Source organism: Drosophila ficusphila, unplaced genomic scaffold (genome assembly GCF_018152265.1).
Source record: "Drosophila ficusphila isolate 14025-0441.05 unplaced genomic scaffold, ASM1815226v1 contig_791, whole genome shotgun sequence".
In the NCBI taxonomy this organism is placed as follows: Eukaryota; Metazoa; Arthropoda; class Insecta; order Diptera; family Drosophilidae; genus Drosophila; species Drosophila ficusphila.
The window spans coordinates 7,815,901-7,834,551 of record NW_025064737.1 but is presented as its reverse complement, the minus strand read 5'-3'; the positions used below and the strand labels follow the sequence as shown (position 1 = coordinate 7,834,551).

Here is an 18,651-nt window from a genome sequence, read left to right as displayed (position 1 = left end):
TTATTCAGCCTGATGAAGCATAAAAATATTTTACGGCCTTTGCAATGAATGCCAACTCGTTATCCATTTCACGAATGAATGTTGAAAACTTTATTTAAAGTATTTAACCAATATTTCCCATTAATAGCATTAATCCATAAAAGATATTTTCTCATTTTAAATAACTTATTCATCTGAAATTCTATAACGGCTGTTCTTTAAATTATTTTAACAAGGATTAAGCTCTTATATTATATTTTACTAAGATGACGTTGTTACTTAATATCAAAATTCTCTAACGAAATCCGAATTCTCGTTTAATTATATTATCAAGATTTATGCTGGAATTCTGCAAGACATAAAAACGAAAAGTCATTTAATTCCATTTCCATTTGCAGCTCCTGCTGACGCAGCTGTTCTCACAGCATCAGCAGCTGAAAGTTTTTGCAACTCATTAGAAACTTGCCACATGCCAATTAGTTGGCTTAACAAGGAGCGTTCCGTTCGCTCCAATAGTCGAAATCCGAAACTTGAATTCCCAATTTCTGGCTCTCCCCCAGCTTAAGTTATTGAACCCAGGTGGTCGAGAGGAAGTTAACCATTCGGGGGGTGAACCCTTCTAAAGGACTTGGGTTCGAATGCATCCTGGCAAGGATCACACATCACGAAAGCGGCAATCCAAGGAACAGCCAAGCAGAGGTTATATATCTGCCTGAATCGTGCTTAAATTGCGATAATGGGCACGCAGGCCAGGCCTCCGACCGCCTCGCCCCGTCGGAGATATTGAAACATTATAACTGCAAAATGGTAATAAATTTATCTCGAGCTCTTGGGAAAAACGAACCAAAAAAGACCAACCAACCAAGCAGGAGGTCGCGAGTCAGACACGCACATAAAGGCGGGCTGCACTTCGAAAAATATTAAATTAAACCAATATAATAATTTGTTAGTGTTAACATATATTTATTTAAAAGCTTTATGAGTTTTGGTATCTCACTTAAAATAATACAATATGTCCAATTAAAAAGATAAAATAGAGACACCGAATATCTACTTTTAATTTAAGTTATTCATAACTCAGTAAATATTTTAAATTCGCGTGCAGAGTTAATTCATCTATTTATTTGCGGTCACGTACCTTGAATACAGTTTCAAAGCGTTCGAGCGTAAACATTATTAGATTTTCTTATGAAATTCTGATTGCAATTTACTTGTTCAAATATGTCATAATTATTTTTATTCAAATTGTGAATGCAATGGTTTAGTTACCATGATTTTATCTGGGGAAATAAAAACAAAATTCACCAAATTTTTTTAAATCCTAAAGTAATTAACATAGATTGAGCTGCATTATATGAAAATATATTTTCATGAGAATTTTTTTAGATTAATAACAAATATTAAAGGTTCCTAAAAGAGGTTTCTGATCTACTTTAGAGTTTTTTTTATGTGTAGAGGAGGCCCGGGGAATCGGCCGGAACTTTGCATGATGGCAGACGTAGATTTACAGTCGAGTCGTTGCGTAAGGTTAAACTACCTTAACATCAGCTGGCTTCCTGTCTACGTGGGCGCGGGAGTCCTTTGGTCCTGCTTGCTCCCCTTCTTCTCCCTCGAGTTTCCTGCGCTATCTGGCTAACATTTACGGGTAAATATACATATATATATGCATATGTGCGAAATGATAAGTTGATTGTGCCTAAGTACGCGCGTGTGCGTGCAAGGAGAAATCACTTTGTCTGATTAAACGACGCCATTCCGGTTCAAACATTCGTTTTTCCCCAACTTGCGGGGCTGTCTGCCTGTCCAACCAGCTCATTCACCTTGGCCAAAAGCGATCTCCGCCATTAAGGTGAATTGTTAAAAATGTCTGCTAATATGGCGAACGTCTCGCTCCTTGCAATTCGCAGTTCACAGTGGAAACCCTTATTTATGGCGGCCGCAACCGACTGATTTAAATTGATGGCCCACCATTTTCCCCCTTCAGCGGGTGTGGCACTCACTTAATCAAATTTCAGCCAAGCCGAAAAAGGCTTCAAATTGGCTCGGTGTTTGTGTGTGTGTGTGTGCGGCCAAGATTATTTATACGCATTGTATTGTGTTTGCGGGCACTTTGATGTTGAGCACACCTGCATAATGGCAGTGACTTTATCGCACTTCGCCATCAAATATTAATTAGTAGGGACTGCCGACCTGTCGAAGTGATTGATAACTCGAGATTATCGTCTTCCTTGAGTGACCCCGGAACTTACTTACTTTCGTCTTTCAGCCGGCAAAGGAAATTGACAGGCAATTGGTGAGTACCACATTTGATTAGCCAGGCTGTCAATCAGGTTTCCTTTTAGTTTTTGTTTTTTGTTTTTTTTTAGAAATACCGAGTTGTGAAAGTCAACCATCGCAATTATCGTTAAGTATCCACGCAGCCGTCCAAAAGTAATTACAAACTTTTCGTATAATCTTTGTTTGGTCAAGAAATCCTTACGATTTTCTTGCCTAACTTCTTTCTTAGTTAGAAAATTTAAAAATATTTGGCCAACATTTATGGGATTTCCAGAGTCTTCCGCCCACTTCACAGCCAACTATTTCGTTTCGGGCTGATAAACTTTTCATACGCTTTTTGCTATTTCTGTGCTGGCAAAGTACACATAGTCCTCGCCTCTGACCCGTGGCCAAATACCAAAAGTTCGGAATGGATCCTGCCCCAAAATTCAGTTCCTGCGGAGTGGCAGAGTGGCAGAGCAGCTGAGTGGCAGGGGGCATGGGGCACGAAAAGCTCTTGGCTATAAATCCAATGACGGACAGGTGGGCGACGCCTCCGCCAGTTTTGCAGCGAACTAAAGCTGCAACTTTTTCTTGTTCTTGTTGTTGCCAGTGCGAATTCTGCTACCCTTGCATGGAATCAGGAATTTAGAAATTGCAAATGCAGCAGCCACATTACCACACACAAACACACACACACGCACACATGCATTCAGTGAGTATAGAATGGCTATTTCAACACAATGCTGCTGCTGCTTTTGCTGTTCCTCCTGCTGCTGCTAAAATCGAGGCCTTCCAAAGAGGACGAGGTCACCCGGGGAGCATAAAGGCGACCGAAAACCAATCGAAAATCCAGTTTTTGGCAATACGCGTCAGGGCCCCGTTGGCAATGGCAATGGCAGTGGCAGTGGAAGTAGCAGTGGCAGTAGAAATGGAAGTGGTAGTGGCTTTGACGTGGCCGCTGACGGTGCCACTGACATTGGCATTTGGCAAAATCCCGACCCTGTCATGCCACCCAATCCCCGCCAGCATTATTTTACAGTCGGTCTTCTCTAATCCAAACTAATAGCATGGGCTGCAGCAGTTCAAAGTGGATGATGGCCAACATATGGAGTTGTCCATCCATCAAAATCCTTACTGAAAACTATCACACAAACTGACTTGGTATGAGCACTTGAAATCTAATGCCTGTCAAAACTCACTGGCAGTAATTTTTATAGTTTGCACAGAAATATATGTGTCAAGGTTTGTCAGTCAAAAATGGATAAATAATTGTCTAAAGTTAGCAAGGGTTGAATGGATAAGGTATGGTATTACATCATCATTTGTTTTTAAAACATTGTTAGGAACAAAAAAAGATACATGAACATTTTTGTATAAAAAAAGCTCAATTAGTTTCAAGTTACTTGGTAAGTTTTCAAACAAATAAGAACATTGCTAGTATACTCGTTAAAATTCAGATCAGTATTCCATTTCCAGTTCATTGATTTGGATTTTACATCCTATAAGTAAAAGACTAAATCAGAAATAAGTTCCAATAAAAATGTACAATTCATACTTCTGATTTGCACACAATTACTCAACTTGTAGCCAGCTGGAAGCACTTTTAACTTTATAAGCTGCTATATACCTTAATCACTCCTTCCAGCGATTATCCCAAGAGTTGCTCCCCTTGAATTCCCTTAACAACGAAATTTCGCACTAAAAACTTCATTTGCACAACAGAGACTTTTGAGTTATGGAAGTTCCCGAGTTCTTGGATTTCGACAAAGTTTTGCCATTAAACTGGCAAACAATTTAGCTGTGCCAACAGCAAATTTGACTTAGGGAGGATCGACTGTGGCTGCAGGAACTGTTGCTGCTGTGTCAGAGTGCAACACTTTGTAGCGTTGATTTTTATTTAATATGCGAGTGACTTCGCAGGTTTTGCGGCACGACCAGCACCAACAATTCACGGCGGCACGCATGACCAAGCTGATGTGGCACATTGCCTCGTTGTTGCCCCAGTCATCATCCATCAATTTGCCTATGACAACCCGGCTGATGTGGCAAATTCACCGCCACCGATGGCCCAACGATTCGTTTTCGTTTAATTACTGTCAATTAGACAAACATTGTGTTTGCCGGACAGAGGCCTGCATATAATCAAATTACGTGCCACATCAGGATGTCTGGACGGGATGGCTAGGCCAGTTCGAATTTGCTCGATTGTGCCGCGCCAGCAATCAGATAATCGCCTGGCCACAGACCGATTCCAATAAAGTGGCGCCACAAGGATGCGACGATGCCCTTGAGGGGCACGGAAAATGGAAAGCTCGCAGGGAAGTCGCTTTCAATTACGCCAGTTCAGCCGGTAGGTAGCCATCCTGGCGTGACTTTTCCTGCCACTGTCAATGCCACGGCCACTTTTGGTCCTGCCACCATGTGGCACTGACTGACAGCCTGACAGTCGGACAGACAGAGGGGCAAGAGCACTACACTCGCTTATAAATATTTGTTCGATTTCATTTGGCCAGAGAGCGAACTCCCCGGCGGAAATCTGTTTCGTGCGCCGCCTGCTTAATATAAATACAAATCAAATACGGCCTCCTGACGGCCATTAATTGTATCGTGGATTCATGTATCGCTCAGAGCACTCCTGCTCCCACCCCTTTCCCCATTTTCCCCCCCTGGGATCCAGGGAACCAGTGGCGTGCCAAGTTTGTTGCTCCACGCCGGCGGACAGGTAATGAAAAAATTAAATGAAACAGCACGCAAATCGGCAACTTGGCCGTGTGTATGCTTTAAGCCAGGCTAATGAATTAAATATATAAATAGTTTAAGTCCCCATAAAGTAGAAAAGGTTGAAACGGCAAAAAAATGAACTGAAATTAATCCTCCCAGTGGGTTTTTATTTTTTGTAAGTCTTTTTTTAGCTTTCAGTTTTCAACTTTTTAACTTTTTGTTCAGCTTTCAGTTTTTAACTTGTCAAAAGGCTTAGGTACACCACACTTAACATAATTGTAAATAATTAATTTATATTTTTTATAAAATATACATAAATAAACAGCACAGTTCAAATTTTTTTTATAACCAAAATTAAAGCTTTAACTCATAGCAACTTTTAATTAAGTTATGACCGAACGAAAATGATTCCGAAAATATCCGGTAAAATCCTATCAGAAACTTTATTTAATTTCAATGTACGAGTCTGTTTTATTCAACGCGAGTGTCAGTGAAATGTTACAAAACAAATTAAACGGACGAGTGGTTTAAAAATAAATCGACTGCAAATATCCGTTTCGAGTGCAACTAATGTGGAAAACTCAGTGAGTGAAAAGTGCATGGAAAAGTGCATGGAAAAGCGCAGGGAAAAGCGCAGAGAAAAGCGCATAGAGCACTCAACTGGATTGCGTGACATTTGTAAATGCAATGGAACTTCTGGCACTGAACTTCTGTTTTGAGGGTCGATCAAATGGATTTATTGATAGATGACCCTGCCATTCATTCGAGCCTTGTTAACGAACATCCATAATTGACCGCCTATTGCTCGTTTCCCGTTCAGAAGTCCGCCGTTCGATTGCTCGTTTAGAAATAATTATAATAAATTGCCATCGAGTACTGGCACTCGTGGAAAAATGACAGGAGCAGATTGCAGGCTTTGTGGTCTTTCGGGAAAACACACGCTACCGTTGCTAATTAACTTTTTAGTTGATTTTGGCCAGCCTTTTGTTGAGCATTTTTTTTTCCTTTTTTTTTTTTTTGGTTTTTGTTTGTTGTCATACCTTTTATGTTCGTCGTTATTGGCCGGGTTCTCGTGGCTTTGGCGGTGATGCATGGCAATTATGAGGCGATTATGACGTTGGCCATATGCAAATGAGCATTCGACGCGTTGGCTTCCTGGCTCTCGGGTCGTTTTGTGACTTTTAATTGCTCTTGTGCGAGTGGCGATGGCTCACTTCCGCTTTCTTCCCACCCTCCAGTCTGGAAAAAGGGGGCGTGGCCCGTGGGCGGGCATTATGACCGCCACGGTTGGCCATTTCGGTTGCATATTGACAGCTGTAGGAAATGGATGGGGGGTCAAAAGTAAAAGCAGCAGCAGGAGCACCCATCAGAAAGCGCTTAAAGTGTCAACTTTAAAACGCTCAGCTAATTGCACTCAACGTCCGGAATGAACTACGGACCAAATTTGTTGCACTTAATGAGCAAATTTACAAAACATTTGAGCACAATTACCGAGCAATTTAAGTTAAATGAACTGTTTCTGATGTTTTACTTTACTTTCTTTTCTTTTTTTTTTTTTGCTTTGCTGTCCCAAATTATTTATAAGGCCAGGACAAACACACAAACGACGGTGATGAGGCAAATGAAGGGCAAAAAGGAGCAGAATCTCAAAAAATAAATAAAACGACAGCTAACCGGATTAGCGTGATTATGTACATATATTTTGTACAGTCTTGCAGAATAATTACTTCATTAGCCTTTGAATTAACGTAAATTTCTGAAAAAAATCACAAGTTCTAAATTATGACTTCAGTGAACTGCAGAAATTTCGCAAATTTCAAGCTTTTAGTAATTCAATTTAATAACTTGGCCTCGAAGTCATTTGTCTCATAAATTTCTAAGTAGTTATTATCGAAGTTTGATCTTTAATAGTTTTAACTTTTGTGTAACAAGTTTAATGAGTTTCCGAAGAAAACTTTGCAACTAGAATTCATGTCAATAATATCTTTTTGAACTGCAGTAAATTGCTTTATTCCTCATCGTTATTAACTTTGCTTTCCAAGGCAATGGTATTTTGAATAAACCTTTGTTAGAATTTATTGGCAAAAATAAATTTACTAACCCTGTGCTTTTTCAATAATTTATTTGTATTTCCAGTGCTGCCTTAACAACCCTCTAAATTTACTTTCGGAATGGAATTATTTTTGTGTCCTGTTCGAAGGACCATAAATTTTACCTCCGAGAGAAAGTTTTGTATTTTGCTTTGTTTTGCTTTGCTTTAGCTAAGTTTATTATATATACCATTACTATCTCCGACAGCATAAATATATGCATAAATATAGGCAATGCGAAAAGAGGATAAGTGGGGAACTTAAAACCAACTGGCTGCCGAGTTGGGAAAGTGGCTTCGGGGCTAGTTTTCATTGCTGGCACTTGATGGCAGTTTTATTGATTTGTTGTTGCAAACTTTTCCTTTTACATGGCTCGAATTTATGGCCCCAACATCAACAAACAATGGCGACCGAGAGACCCTGAAAACGCCGCCAAAAATTTGCATTCGCCCGAACAGCCAAGGCTGCTGTAGTTACTACTTTTCTCTTTTTTTCCCCCATTTCTCTCTCTTTTTTTTGCCACAACTGTTCGCTTGGTGTTTTTCATTATATCATTTTGTTATTCACATTTTGTGCCACAAAAATGTTGACCAGCGAATTTAAACAGCGGGCGCCCATTTACTTGCCGCTCCTTTGATATTAACGATCCCTTCTGCATACAATGTTCATATATTCTCATTTTTTGTTTTTTTTTTTTGCGCTGGTAATGCGACGGGAAAGACAAAAGGCATTAGCATAAAACGCTTTTGAAGCAATTCAGTGCACTGTGCGAAAAAGAGCGAGCTTTGGGAATTGTTTGGCTCGTTTGGTGTGGAAATTGCTGCGGTGTGCGGTACGCATCAAGACCGCACGCGCTAATTAAAAGAAATAACCAAACAAAAAACTATGAAAAACAAAAGCGGGGGAAAATGTTGAATGGCGAACGGCAGGGGAGCTCTTTTGCAGAGCAAATTACTCATACGCCGCTTGGTACGTGCGCCCGGCTGGCAAATTGTTTTTAATTAATTTTTATGACCTTAAACTTTACTCCATGTCCTGTGATTCAAGGCGGGCCGCGCCACTGACTCATTATTAAAAATAGAAAGCAATTAGATTTGCCAGCCGAAAAGGCCAAACAATGACCACTACAAAGGTTTTTGGTTTTAGGGTTAGGGTTAGAAAAACCCTGAGTCCTGATTCAAGTTCAATTTGGCCAAAGTGTTGGCAGTGGCCACTCCAAAAGAAATAAGGGAAATGTAAAAGTCAATATGGGAGAACCATCGAAGCGTTAACGGTGACAGACAAGGCCGAGTTTGAGACTCAGGGTGGGTCCTTCGGTCCTTGGCCAGCTTCATTTAACTTTCACTCACGATGCCACCCACTTTCCCTCCCACTGCCCACTTTCACTCCCCCTTTCACTCCCACTTCCACACATTGTTGTTGGCCGGCAACTATTGCAATAAATATGAAGGCCATAAATGGCTGGGCCACAAAATGTCACGTGCTCGCCGCGTAGGCGGACATTGGCTGTTCTGGCCAATGTGGAAAAAATCAGAGCTTAGATCCCGGAAAAGGGGCTTTAAACGCAGCCATAAAGGAAAACTTTCATAAGGCAAAAAACCATTTGCAGCACAACAGTTTAAAGTTATTGCATCACATTTGGTTTGGACAGAAAATAAATAAATATAATTTTATAGGTCCGTTCTTTTTTATATTTCTACGCCTTTGCAGATTATACTAGCTTTAAATTGAAACCAAAAATAAGTTCTGTATTTCTTTAACTTTTACTAATTTGAATACTAAATTATAAGTATTATTATAATTTTATTTCTAGAATTTTTTTTTTAAACATTTTCCGCAGCTATTAAAGCTTTAATTCCCCAAAAGTTTCAAGCGTTAAATACTTGCAAAGAGAATGGGAAAATTCGATTGCAGGGTTTCTAAATGCAAAGTAATTTGGGCCGACCTTTGGCCGCTTCGCTGTTCATTTTACCTTGCCCAATAGCCTTTGGCCATCCGGCAATGACTTTTACCGGCTACTGAAACTGGTTGCCTTTTAATCTGTTTTCCCTTTTCCCGGCTGATTTTTGTTTTTCCAGGCGCTGCTCCGTTGTTGCCAGGCGAACGCCTCGTCAGAGGCTTATAAAAAATGTAGACAAGTGCCGTTCTCCGCCGCTCGGGGCAATTGGGCAACGCATTATGTCGTAGATTATGGCTTATGCATTATTTATGTGGGTCAGCCGACGAGCGGCGAAACGGCCTTTAATTGGATCGCAAGTGGGCCTTAATGTGCAGTCTGCCGGCGACCTTCCAGCAGCTATTTTTAAGAAGCCCTCTCGAATATTTCATCCGCAGCCCGCGAACTGGCTGACTGGCTGGCTGGCTGACTGGCTGGCAAGTACTGGCAAGTACTTTTCCCGTGTGTAATTCCGGCTTAATGCGAACGGATGAGTTCACTGCAAATTAAATCCGCACACTTATTACCCGGCTAATGCGGGTTATATTAATTTTGGGATTGCTGATTTATGCAGGTGTAAAAGTGAGTCAATCTAGGTGCTTGGGGATTATTTATTTTGTTGGAAATTATCTCTGCTTCTGGCAACCATTGAGATTATTTTTTATTATTTGACATAAGCCTACAATATGGTTTGTTTTCAACTCAAATAAATTTGTAACAATTTGTAGTCCCTTGCTCACTCAATTAAATCTAAAAAGAGAATTGGTTTGCCTAAATACTTGTTCATTGAAAAAGAGCATTGCATTTGAAGCTTGCAGCTTAAACAAAACAATTTGTGCAGTATATTTTGAAAATGGTTTAACTGGTTACTTTTGTGGCAAACTAAATATTTATAGCAGACCATTGAAATAGTAATTTATCCTTAACGGTCGGTTACCAGCAAGTCAGGACCGAACACTAATTACTCGCTCACATCGGGAAAATTAATTTGGCGCTCGCTAATTTATGCAGAGTTAACTCGGCGCAGAATGAATTTTTCGGTGGGAAATGAGAGGAATTTCGCGTGGGAATGTGTTTGCACACAACTGGCCTAAAAAAAGGCTGGATAAACATGTATAGTAAGTTGCAGCGGCAACAACTGGCAGCGAGCCAAGGTGCCACACACGGCCAGTTCCACAGGATGAAAGTGGGTCTGTGACGTGGCCTAATGGAATTGAAAGGCGGACAGAACAACGGCCAACAGAGAGAACTGCACGCATATTAACACACTTCCCTGCACACGCCCAAAAAGGCCAAAAGAAAGAGAGAGAGAGGGGGGAAAGAGAGAGAGCCAAGCCAGCCAGCCAGCGTTTTACTCAATGAATCATGGCCAACAGCTGATTTATATTTGTGAGCCAACACTGGCGTTCCTATATGTGTGAGTGTGGTGTGTGTGTGTGTGTTGGCAGCGATTGGTGTCCTTGAAACTGTTCAAGTACGCTCGACAAGTGCGCCAAGTGTCTCATTGTGCATTTCTGTGTGTGTGTGTGTGTGTGTGTGTGTGTGTGCGAAGGCCACTGCCATTGGCATCAGCAAGGCAATGCCATTAGGACCTGGCCAGCGCAAAGGAACCGAATGTAACGTAACGTAACGGAACGGAACGGACGACGGCCTCATCCTCATCCACATTCACGTTCACATCCTTATAGCCACATCCACAACCACTTTCAGGCAACAAAACCCTCTTCCCTTGTCCCGATTGAATGGCCAGGAAGACAAAAGTCCAAGCCACTGCAGATAATTGACAACGAGCTGCTGAAAATCAATTGAGTGACTTTGCATGTACGACTTTGCCCCTTCGGCGAACACTCGCCATTGTTGCTGCCGTTGCGGCTGTTGTAGTGGCCACAGTCAGTGCTACAGTGTTGACCGCTTTCAAATGACAAAGGAATAGAAAGGGATACACAAGCGGACATGATTTTTTCTAATAAATTTTGCTTTAATGGCGAATAAGCTGCTTATGCTTTCAGTCAAGTTGCGGTAAGGGGAATCGACAAAGGGCATCTAGACATCTTCTCCTACATTATTTTCAGGTAAATTGTGATTTTGAATAAAGCTCAAGTGGCTCACAGTAACTTTAATAAATATTGCTTTAATGGTAAATAAGCTGCTTATGGAAGTCAAGTTAGAGTAAGACAATTTTTAATAAAATGAAACAAGTCGTTCTCTGTAATTAATTGAAGAGATAATATGTTGATTTTAAATTGATTTAGTTGTCTTAACAATTGGTAATTTTTGGAAAGCAGCTTATGCTTTAATTGTAGTTAAAGGACACAAACATATTTCCAAGCATTCAATGTTCATTAAAGGCTTAAATTGAATTGCTTGAGTAACTAAAAGGTCATATCAAAAGATTTTAAATGAAATTTAATAGCCTTAGACTAATAAGTCAATTTTGATTAAATATGAATTCAATTCAAAAAATAAACAAAACAAAGTTATTTGAAACTGTTCAAAATTATAATAGCTTTCGCTTTGTTTTTAAACCTTAGCCTTAAATTCCCGTTTTGAGTTTGTATTGCATTGAAATGGCTTTGAAAACACCTGTAGTGAAAGGCAAAGAATTTAAGTAAAATACCCCTATTGTTTTGGTGTCGATTCCGTTTGAAGAACATCGGTTAAAAAGGACCCATTCAAATGTCTGTCGGCTGAAAAAAGGCTGATTTGTCTACAATGGTATTGGTTGCCAGGGGATATTGTTCCCTGTGCCAATATAGTTAGATCGGCGAGGCACAAAAACGGAAAGCGCGCTAAAACTGAATGAAATCCCGCCGCAAATGTCGTTGGCATCTTTCGCCCGTTCGGCGTAACTGAGTTACTGGTTTCACCAGAGGATTCCCTGAGTAACTGGGTCTCCATTCTTCATTCGCCATTCTCCACCGGCATTTACCATCCGCCCTCCCGCTGCTGTGGTTTTGTGGCCCTCTGCTGGATGGTTTCACTTAACCAGCGGGGCACACACACACACACACACACACAACTTGGCATTCGCCCAGGTGTTCTTTGGTGGCCAGGTGGGCGTTATAAGCGGCGGTGAGGGCGTGGCAGTAGAGCTTTGTTCAACGCCGTAGGCCGGGGTAAACATACTTGTACACTGGGCACAGACGGCGTGTCGGCTGCTCTCTTTGCTGTTTGATTAACGTTTTAACGATTTGCGCAAACAATTGCGACAGTAACAGCAATCACTAACAAGGAGCAACATATACGCGGATTACCACTTGTGGGCTTGTGCTGCATGTTTTCACAGCCCACCGAAGGATGTGCTGTTATTATTTCCCGCCTCGGCAAACCAATTTTCGGCGTTTTCGCCAGCACATGCGAAGGGGAAGGGGAGGGGGAGCTTGTTATTTTTGTTTCGAAATGAAGTGTATTTGCCAGGAGAAAACAGGAAAACGACGCTTCGGTGGCTCAGCTGGAATATGTAAGGAATTCAGGGTACTGTTTGTGTTTGTTATAAGTTAAAATGTATACTTTCATGGTTTGCCATCTTCAATGTATTTCAGTCAACAACCTCTTTCTTTCTTGTTTCTTAATTTACTGATCTTTGAAGTGTATATCTTTCTTAAAAATACAAGTATTTGAAAATAGTTGAAAACAAAGAGTTATTGTGAAGAATTATAACAAAAAGGAGTCAGTTTACATTCCTTTAGGTTTAACTCTTTTTTACTCTTCTGTCACTTTGAACTCAATTTTTATAAAGCAATGCATTTTTAGTTTGTGTTCTGAAAAGTTTTAAACTTTAAGGGCTATGAAATGTTTTTTAGGCCATATAAAAAAGGGCACATGAAACACACACCCTTGAAAGTCTGCGCCAAATGTAATTCCAAGAAGTTTATAACAAGGATGCATTCCACAGTTGTAAGTAGAATGTTTTACGTGGAAAACTTTATTTGCTGGCTGGCGTAAATCGAGTTTCATTTGGAATGCACATATTAAATTCGCACCCTTGGCTTAAATGCATTTAATTGCAGCCGTCGCGATTGGGAGTGGGGGAAAACCTAATTAGGCCGCTTAATTAAAGTGCCCGCATCGGGGGAAAAGGGATTTCCCAGTCTTGGTCCCAGTCCCATTCCCAGTCTGCGTGGGAACTTTATCATTGTGACAGATGAGGTTGCTGGGACATCTCGAAGGACTCCGCTTAGTTTGTTTTTCCCCGGCGGAGATCGAGGGACAAACAAGAACGCCGCTGGCAATCAATAGTGGCTTCATTATGACGGTCTATTTGCAGAGTGTACCACCCAGTTAGCAAACTAGCTTTGGGTTCAGTTCCCGTTATCCCTTCCCCGCCATACCATACTTTGCATAACTAAAGCGAGGAAAAGGGCGGAAAAGTGGGGAAAAGTGCGGAAAAGTGGAACTGCACTTCGGCTTATTGCCTACGCGCAGCCAGCAGCCGTTTCAACCATTGTTGACTTGTTTGCAAATTGGTTTCACCAGCTGAATTCTTCGAACCATGTCCTTCGCATTGGCACCGAACTCTACTCCTCCTACCTCCTGGCTCCTGCTTCTTCTTCTTATTCTGTTGCTGGCATCCTGGCTGCCTTCATTTCAAATTACTTCGTTGCGTAAATTAGGTGGCGCCCAACTCCTCCTTTTCGTTTTTCCCGCCTGTTGACATTCCGCCATGAACACTCGCGAATGTATGTGTATTTTTCATCTTCTTTGTAGTACAAAATTTGATTTTGGTTTTGTTGAACGCGGCTAATTTCATTTTGTCAGACCTCCAGTTCGACCTCGCACTTGTACTTGTACTTTTGCTCCCCTCATTCCCACAGAATTTCTAATGCTGAGTGATGTGGCAGGCCTAATTTCATTAAAAACGGTGCAAAAAAGGGAATGAAAAAAGCCAAATGCTTAACAGATTTTCTGGTGGAGACAAAAGAATGTTCTCACAAAAAAAAAAAAAAAAAAAAAAAAAAAAAACAAGTAGCAACCCAGCTCATTTTTAACTTTCCCTGCGCTTTATTTAACTTAAACCTTTTTTATGGGTCTGCAGGCGAATGAATGTGCGTGTGTGTGTGTGTGTTGCCTCCTTAATTAGAAGCCATTTTCACTGGCAGCACTCAAGTGCCTCATACCAAAAAACCCAATCCAACCCACCACCCATTCTACCCAAAAACAATTTCAGTCTAATGAGCCTGAGCCTGATTCGGATTCTGATTTTGATGTTGATGTTGATGCTGATTCCTTCGGCTGTTCTCGCTTCGCCGCTGTTAAACATAATCAGGGTTCAATAAACACAGTCAAGTTCTATGAACTGCTCGCCTGAAAATGCAAATCAACAGCTTAAAATTTAATTTAGGCGTTAGCTGTGTAAACAAAGTGGGGAAATGAAGGAGGAGCTCTCACTCCATTCCAATGAAATTCTGTGTACTTAGGAGCAGAACGGCTGAGTGACCATTTATGATTTGGGCCCTGTCCCAAATTCAATTCCGAACATTTGGTTAACTTTGTTAAAAAGTCGAAATTAAAATAAGGCAAAAAGTCGCTGGCCCGGCTAAGAAGGCGACACCAAAAAAATGTGTTGACCGCATTGAGGTTGGACATATTTCGTTGAATCCCTCGCAAAAACCGCAACTTAGTTGAAGTTGCGTATCCGCCGCGTGTTACAAAATAAATTGAAAGAAGAGCGGGCCAGTAACTTTCACTTTCACTTTCATTTTGTATTTTCCCCACTCACTCACAGTCTAGCGTTTTTCATTATTTTCGTTTTCGTCGGGCGAGACGTACAAATTGCACGGCTCAAAGGAAAGTTGATGAGCTCGCGAAGTTGGCCATAAATTTCGCTGAAGAATGATTTCATTTTGTGCCCGGCATCGGCGACACGTTAATCTCCAGCGACTGGAACCCGCAGAGGACGAATCCCGGGCACGGAGTCGACTCTATTGAACCCACATATAAAATCAATAATAGCATAAATAATATACGTGTAGAGTTTTGTGGCGGGAGAGCCAAAAAAAAAAAAAAAAAAAAAAAAGGAACGCCTGAGAGACAAAGGCCTAGGCCGACATGGCAAGGCCCATGGGTCGTCGAAGGACCCTGGCGAAGAGAGTCCTTCCACACACTCGCACACACACTCGCACACATGCCTGACACAACAAAAAACGAAAGCCAAACCGAAAAAAAATTGGGGAGGATTCGGCGGGGCAGAAGAGGCAAACATGAACGGGCCACGCTGAACCTTTAACTAACACACAAAAGGCTTTCTGAACGGTTTCTAAAGTTGCAGGCTGCCAAACATTGGCAAGACAAAAACCCGTCTGCACCGAAAAGAATAGGTAATGACTCCTTTTTTGAATTATAAATTAAAATTTCATGTGATGTGCTTCCAAACTTTTCAACTTGAAGTTCAAGGGAAATTGGTTTTGCAATATGTTTTTTCAATAAAGTGTTCGCTTATAAGCTGCATTCAATTTTCAAGGATACCTTAAAGTTCTGATGAAATAAGAATATCATATTTAAATATATAGCATACATAATGTGAAGCTAAGAAATTTATTAGATAATCAATGCGTTAGAGCAATTGATTTCTTTATAATTATTTGCGAACAGATATTGGGCTTTTAAAGCTGTAATATTTGGACTTTGATAGCTTAATAGGCTTATAAATATTATATTTCTTCTTTTTCGATTTGATTCCTTTTTTTTTTAAGTGTAGGGTAGAGTAAAGTGAGAGCTCTTGCAATCTTGCTTGGGGTGGCAGATGGGGAGTAGGGCGAGTGCAAAGTAAACATGTCGAATGAAGGATACTTAAGCAGCACTGCGAAAGAGGGTCGCCCGAAAAGTTGACTCGTCGAGTGTACTCATTTGCTAAGTGACTTTAAACTGCCTGCAGGCCAAGCTCAGCGATTTGTTTTCCTTAATCCTTAACATGATTCCCTTACGGAAGGAAAAGCGCTCTTCTGGTTTGGAGGTCGTGACCCTCGGCATTTAAACGGTTTGGGCCATGGTAATCGATAATATAACTGGTGTTTATGAAGATTTAATGGCCTATTTTGGTATTACAATGTCCTCAATCGTTCGTTTTATTTTTGTACTTTTTACATTGCGTTATTAATGTCAAGGCAAAAGGGTCAAAAATAACATAAAGTGTTTTAGTTAATTAAAGGTAAATGGGATTAAATGGGGGCTTTAATGTATAAAAGAATAAGATATATAAAACTTAGATGAATTGAAAACATTACTTAAACAATATCTTTTATTCAGTTTCCAGAAATAACTTTTGCTTTAACCCCCGCTTGCACTCCACTTTATTTGGATCTGCCACATTACAATATTATAAACAATAATCCGTTCTCCAAGGGGCGAAGCACAAATGGCACAATTCCTGGGATGCCAGGAGGTCGGCCAGACACTTTGGCACACTCCCTTTCCCCGGAAGACCCGCACACACAGATGTCCCGGGATGTCGAGCGCCACTTAATGACATAAACACTGGCCATGGCCGTTTGTTTGGCCCTGAGTTGTGGCATCTGGGGTTGTGGCATCTTGAGGATTGCAGGGACCAACCAACCATCCACCATCCACCAGCCAGCAGCCATCAGCCACCATTCACCAGCCCGTTCCAGCCATCTTAGAACTCCGGCGGAAGTTGGCCTAATGAGAAAAGCGTTGAGCCGCCAATCCGCCATTCTCGACCTCGCTCACGAATTAACCACAGAGGAAAAGAGGGCAACGGGAATCGCTGGCACTAATATTATTAATTTGCAACTTTTGTTGTTGCTCCACTGCGCGAGTAAAGTCAAAGGCAAATATCATTCATGGCATTTAGTGGGCAATAAAATACACCGAGGAGAACGGGCGAATTTCCATTTTCATTTCGATTTCCAGTCGAGTGAGCGGGGAAAATGCGAAACTGATTTAAATGCCTTCTTAAGCGTATTTCCGGCTTCGGCTTCGGTTATAAATATTTGCTTAACTGATTGCACAGAATGAAGAGAGAAATCGAGTCAAGAAACACTTTTTCGAATTAAGTCTTCGTCATTGTTCAAATTGCTTTTTGTGGTTGCTCTATCCTCGCTTGTTGGTTCTGTTTTTGATTCTGCTTTTCGGTTTGTGCAATTGACATGTTTTTATTAAACTTTTCATCGATTGGGCAGCAAATGGCGTGCAATATGGAATACAAGATTTGTGGTCATCCCAGACGAATTCGTTGAGCAAAACTTGCAGTAGAGTGCGAACAATTTGCGGTTAATAAAAGCCATTAAAGGCAATCTCCAACAGAACGATGATAATTGAAAATCAAATAGAAAGTGTCGAGCAGTGATTTTTGTCAATAGCCGAAACGCATCTGCCATTCGATTGACAGAATTCCCTAATTAAATTTTCAATCTCGGGCGACAAAAGTGTTTGCCGGCATTTAAATCGCGCACAAATCGCATCATTACGCCCGGCTATGAATTTGATTAGCTTATGGCTAAATCCAAACAGACGGGCCAATCGGAAGGCCGACAGAAACAACAATGCGATGCGAAAATGCCTAAAGGCATTCATTCTATTTATCATTTATCCAGCCATTTATCGAAAGACATTCGAGACGCCGCCTTGTTTGGTTTGGGTGTGCGATTTGGGTTTGGTCGGGGGTCCGATGAGATATTGCCAGAATAAATGAAGGCATTTACATTTAAAACATTTATGCGCAAATATTTACCGGCTTTAAGGGCGTCAGACGTATCGGGCGAGGCAGACTCGTATTGTCTTACATTCAGTTGGGGAAACGGTCTGTGCACAGAATCCCACTGAACTCGAAACCAACCGAAAGTTTCCAGCAAATAAAACATCCATACACGAAATGATACACGAACGCATGTATGACTAAACAATCTCAAACTCGACTGTATTAGTTGAATTCAAACTTTTTCGAGCGTAACTTGAAAAGTTTCAATTTGTGCATGACAATCTACGTCTGTCTGTCTGACGGTCCGTCAGCCGTCCTCTGTTTTTCTGTTTCTATCCAACTGTCTATCTGTCGGCGCTTGTACGTGTGGGTTGGACCATATGTCTTTTAGTTTAGCACTACACTGAGCGAAAATCTAACTCTGAAAGAGCCTCTAAATAAGGTGCCGCCTACAAAAATGGCCTTAGATGTTGAATAGGGAAACGCATTTTAAGTAAACCCAAACTATTTATTGTTCTACTTAAATAACTATTAGGCTTTGTTCTATTTTCTATACTAGTTCCCTAGTTTTATCTAAGCCCTAAAGGCATTTGTAAAGTTTTAAGTTTAGAGTAAACCTTTCTTAAATGTCACTAATAGCACAACAAGATTTTGTTTGAGTTTTACCAAAAACAATTGATGTAATTCTCCTCTGGCTAAATTTGGTTTATTTTGAAACCCCACAAATTATTTTATTTTCCTTAAAATCACTTTAATTTTTCACAACAAGTTTTTTTTTTCAAGGACACTGTTTTTTTGTGTTTCGTTATTTTTTTTTGGGTTCATCAAATGTTTTTCCATCTGCAGCAAGTTTCGGGGCTGGGCTAAAAAAGTTTGTGCAACTCATAGAATGTATAGAGTTGTGAAGCAATCAGCTGCCAACTTGCGGGCTTTTGCTAAATTTGATTTGAACGGGGTCCTGGCCGAATTTCAATTAAATGCAGGTGCACTCGTAGGTGCAAATCGCAGGT

General features: G+C 40.8%; 1 protein-coding gene across 10 annotated transcripts in view; it reads right to left on the bottom strand.

Annotated features, from left to right (window-relative positions):
- The window catches only part of LOC108087998 (octopamine receptor beta-3R), a 42,306-nt gene that overhangs the window by 20,725 nt on the left and 2,930 nt on the right, over positions 1-18,651 (bottom strand). The window contains exon 1 of one of the 10 annotated variants that reach the window (XM_017185608.2): positions 6,000-6,134. The exons of the other annotated variants lie outside the window; for them this stretch is intronic. The gene's annotated coding sequence lies outside the window, so the exon portion shown is untranslated. Of the gene's footprint in view, positions 1-5,999; positions 6,135-18,651 lie in introns of those variants that run through there. 10 annotated transcript variants of the gene reach the window in all.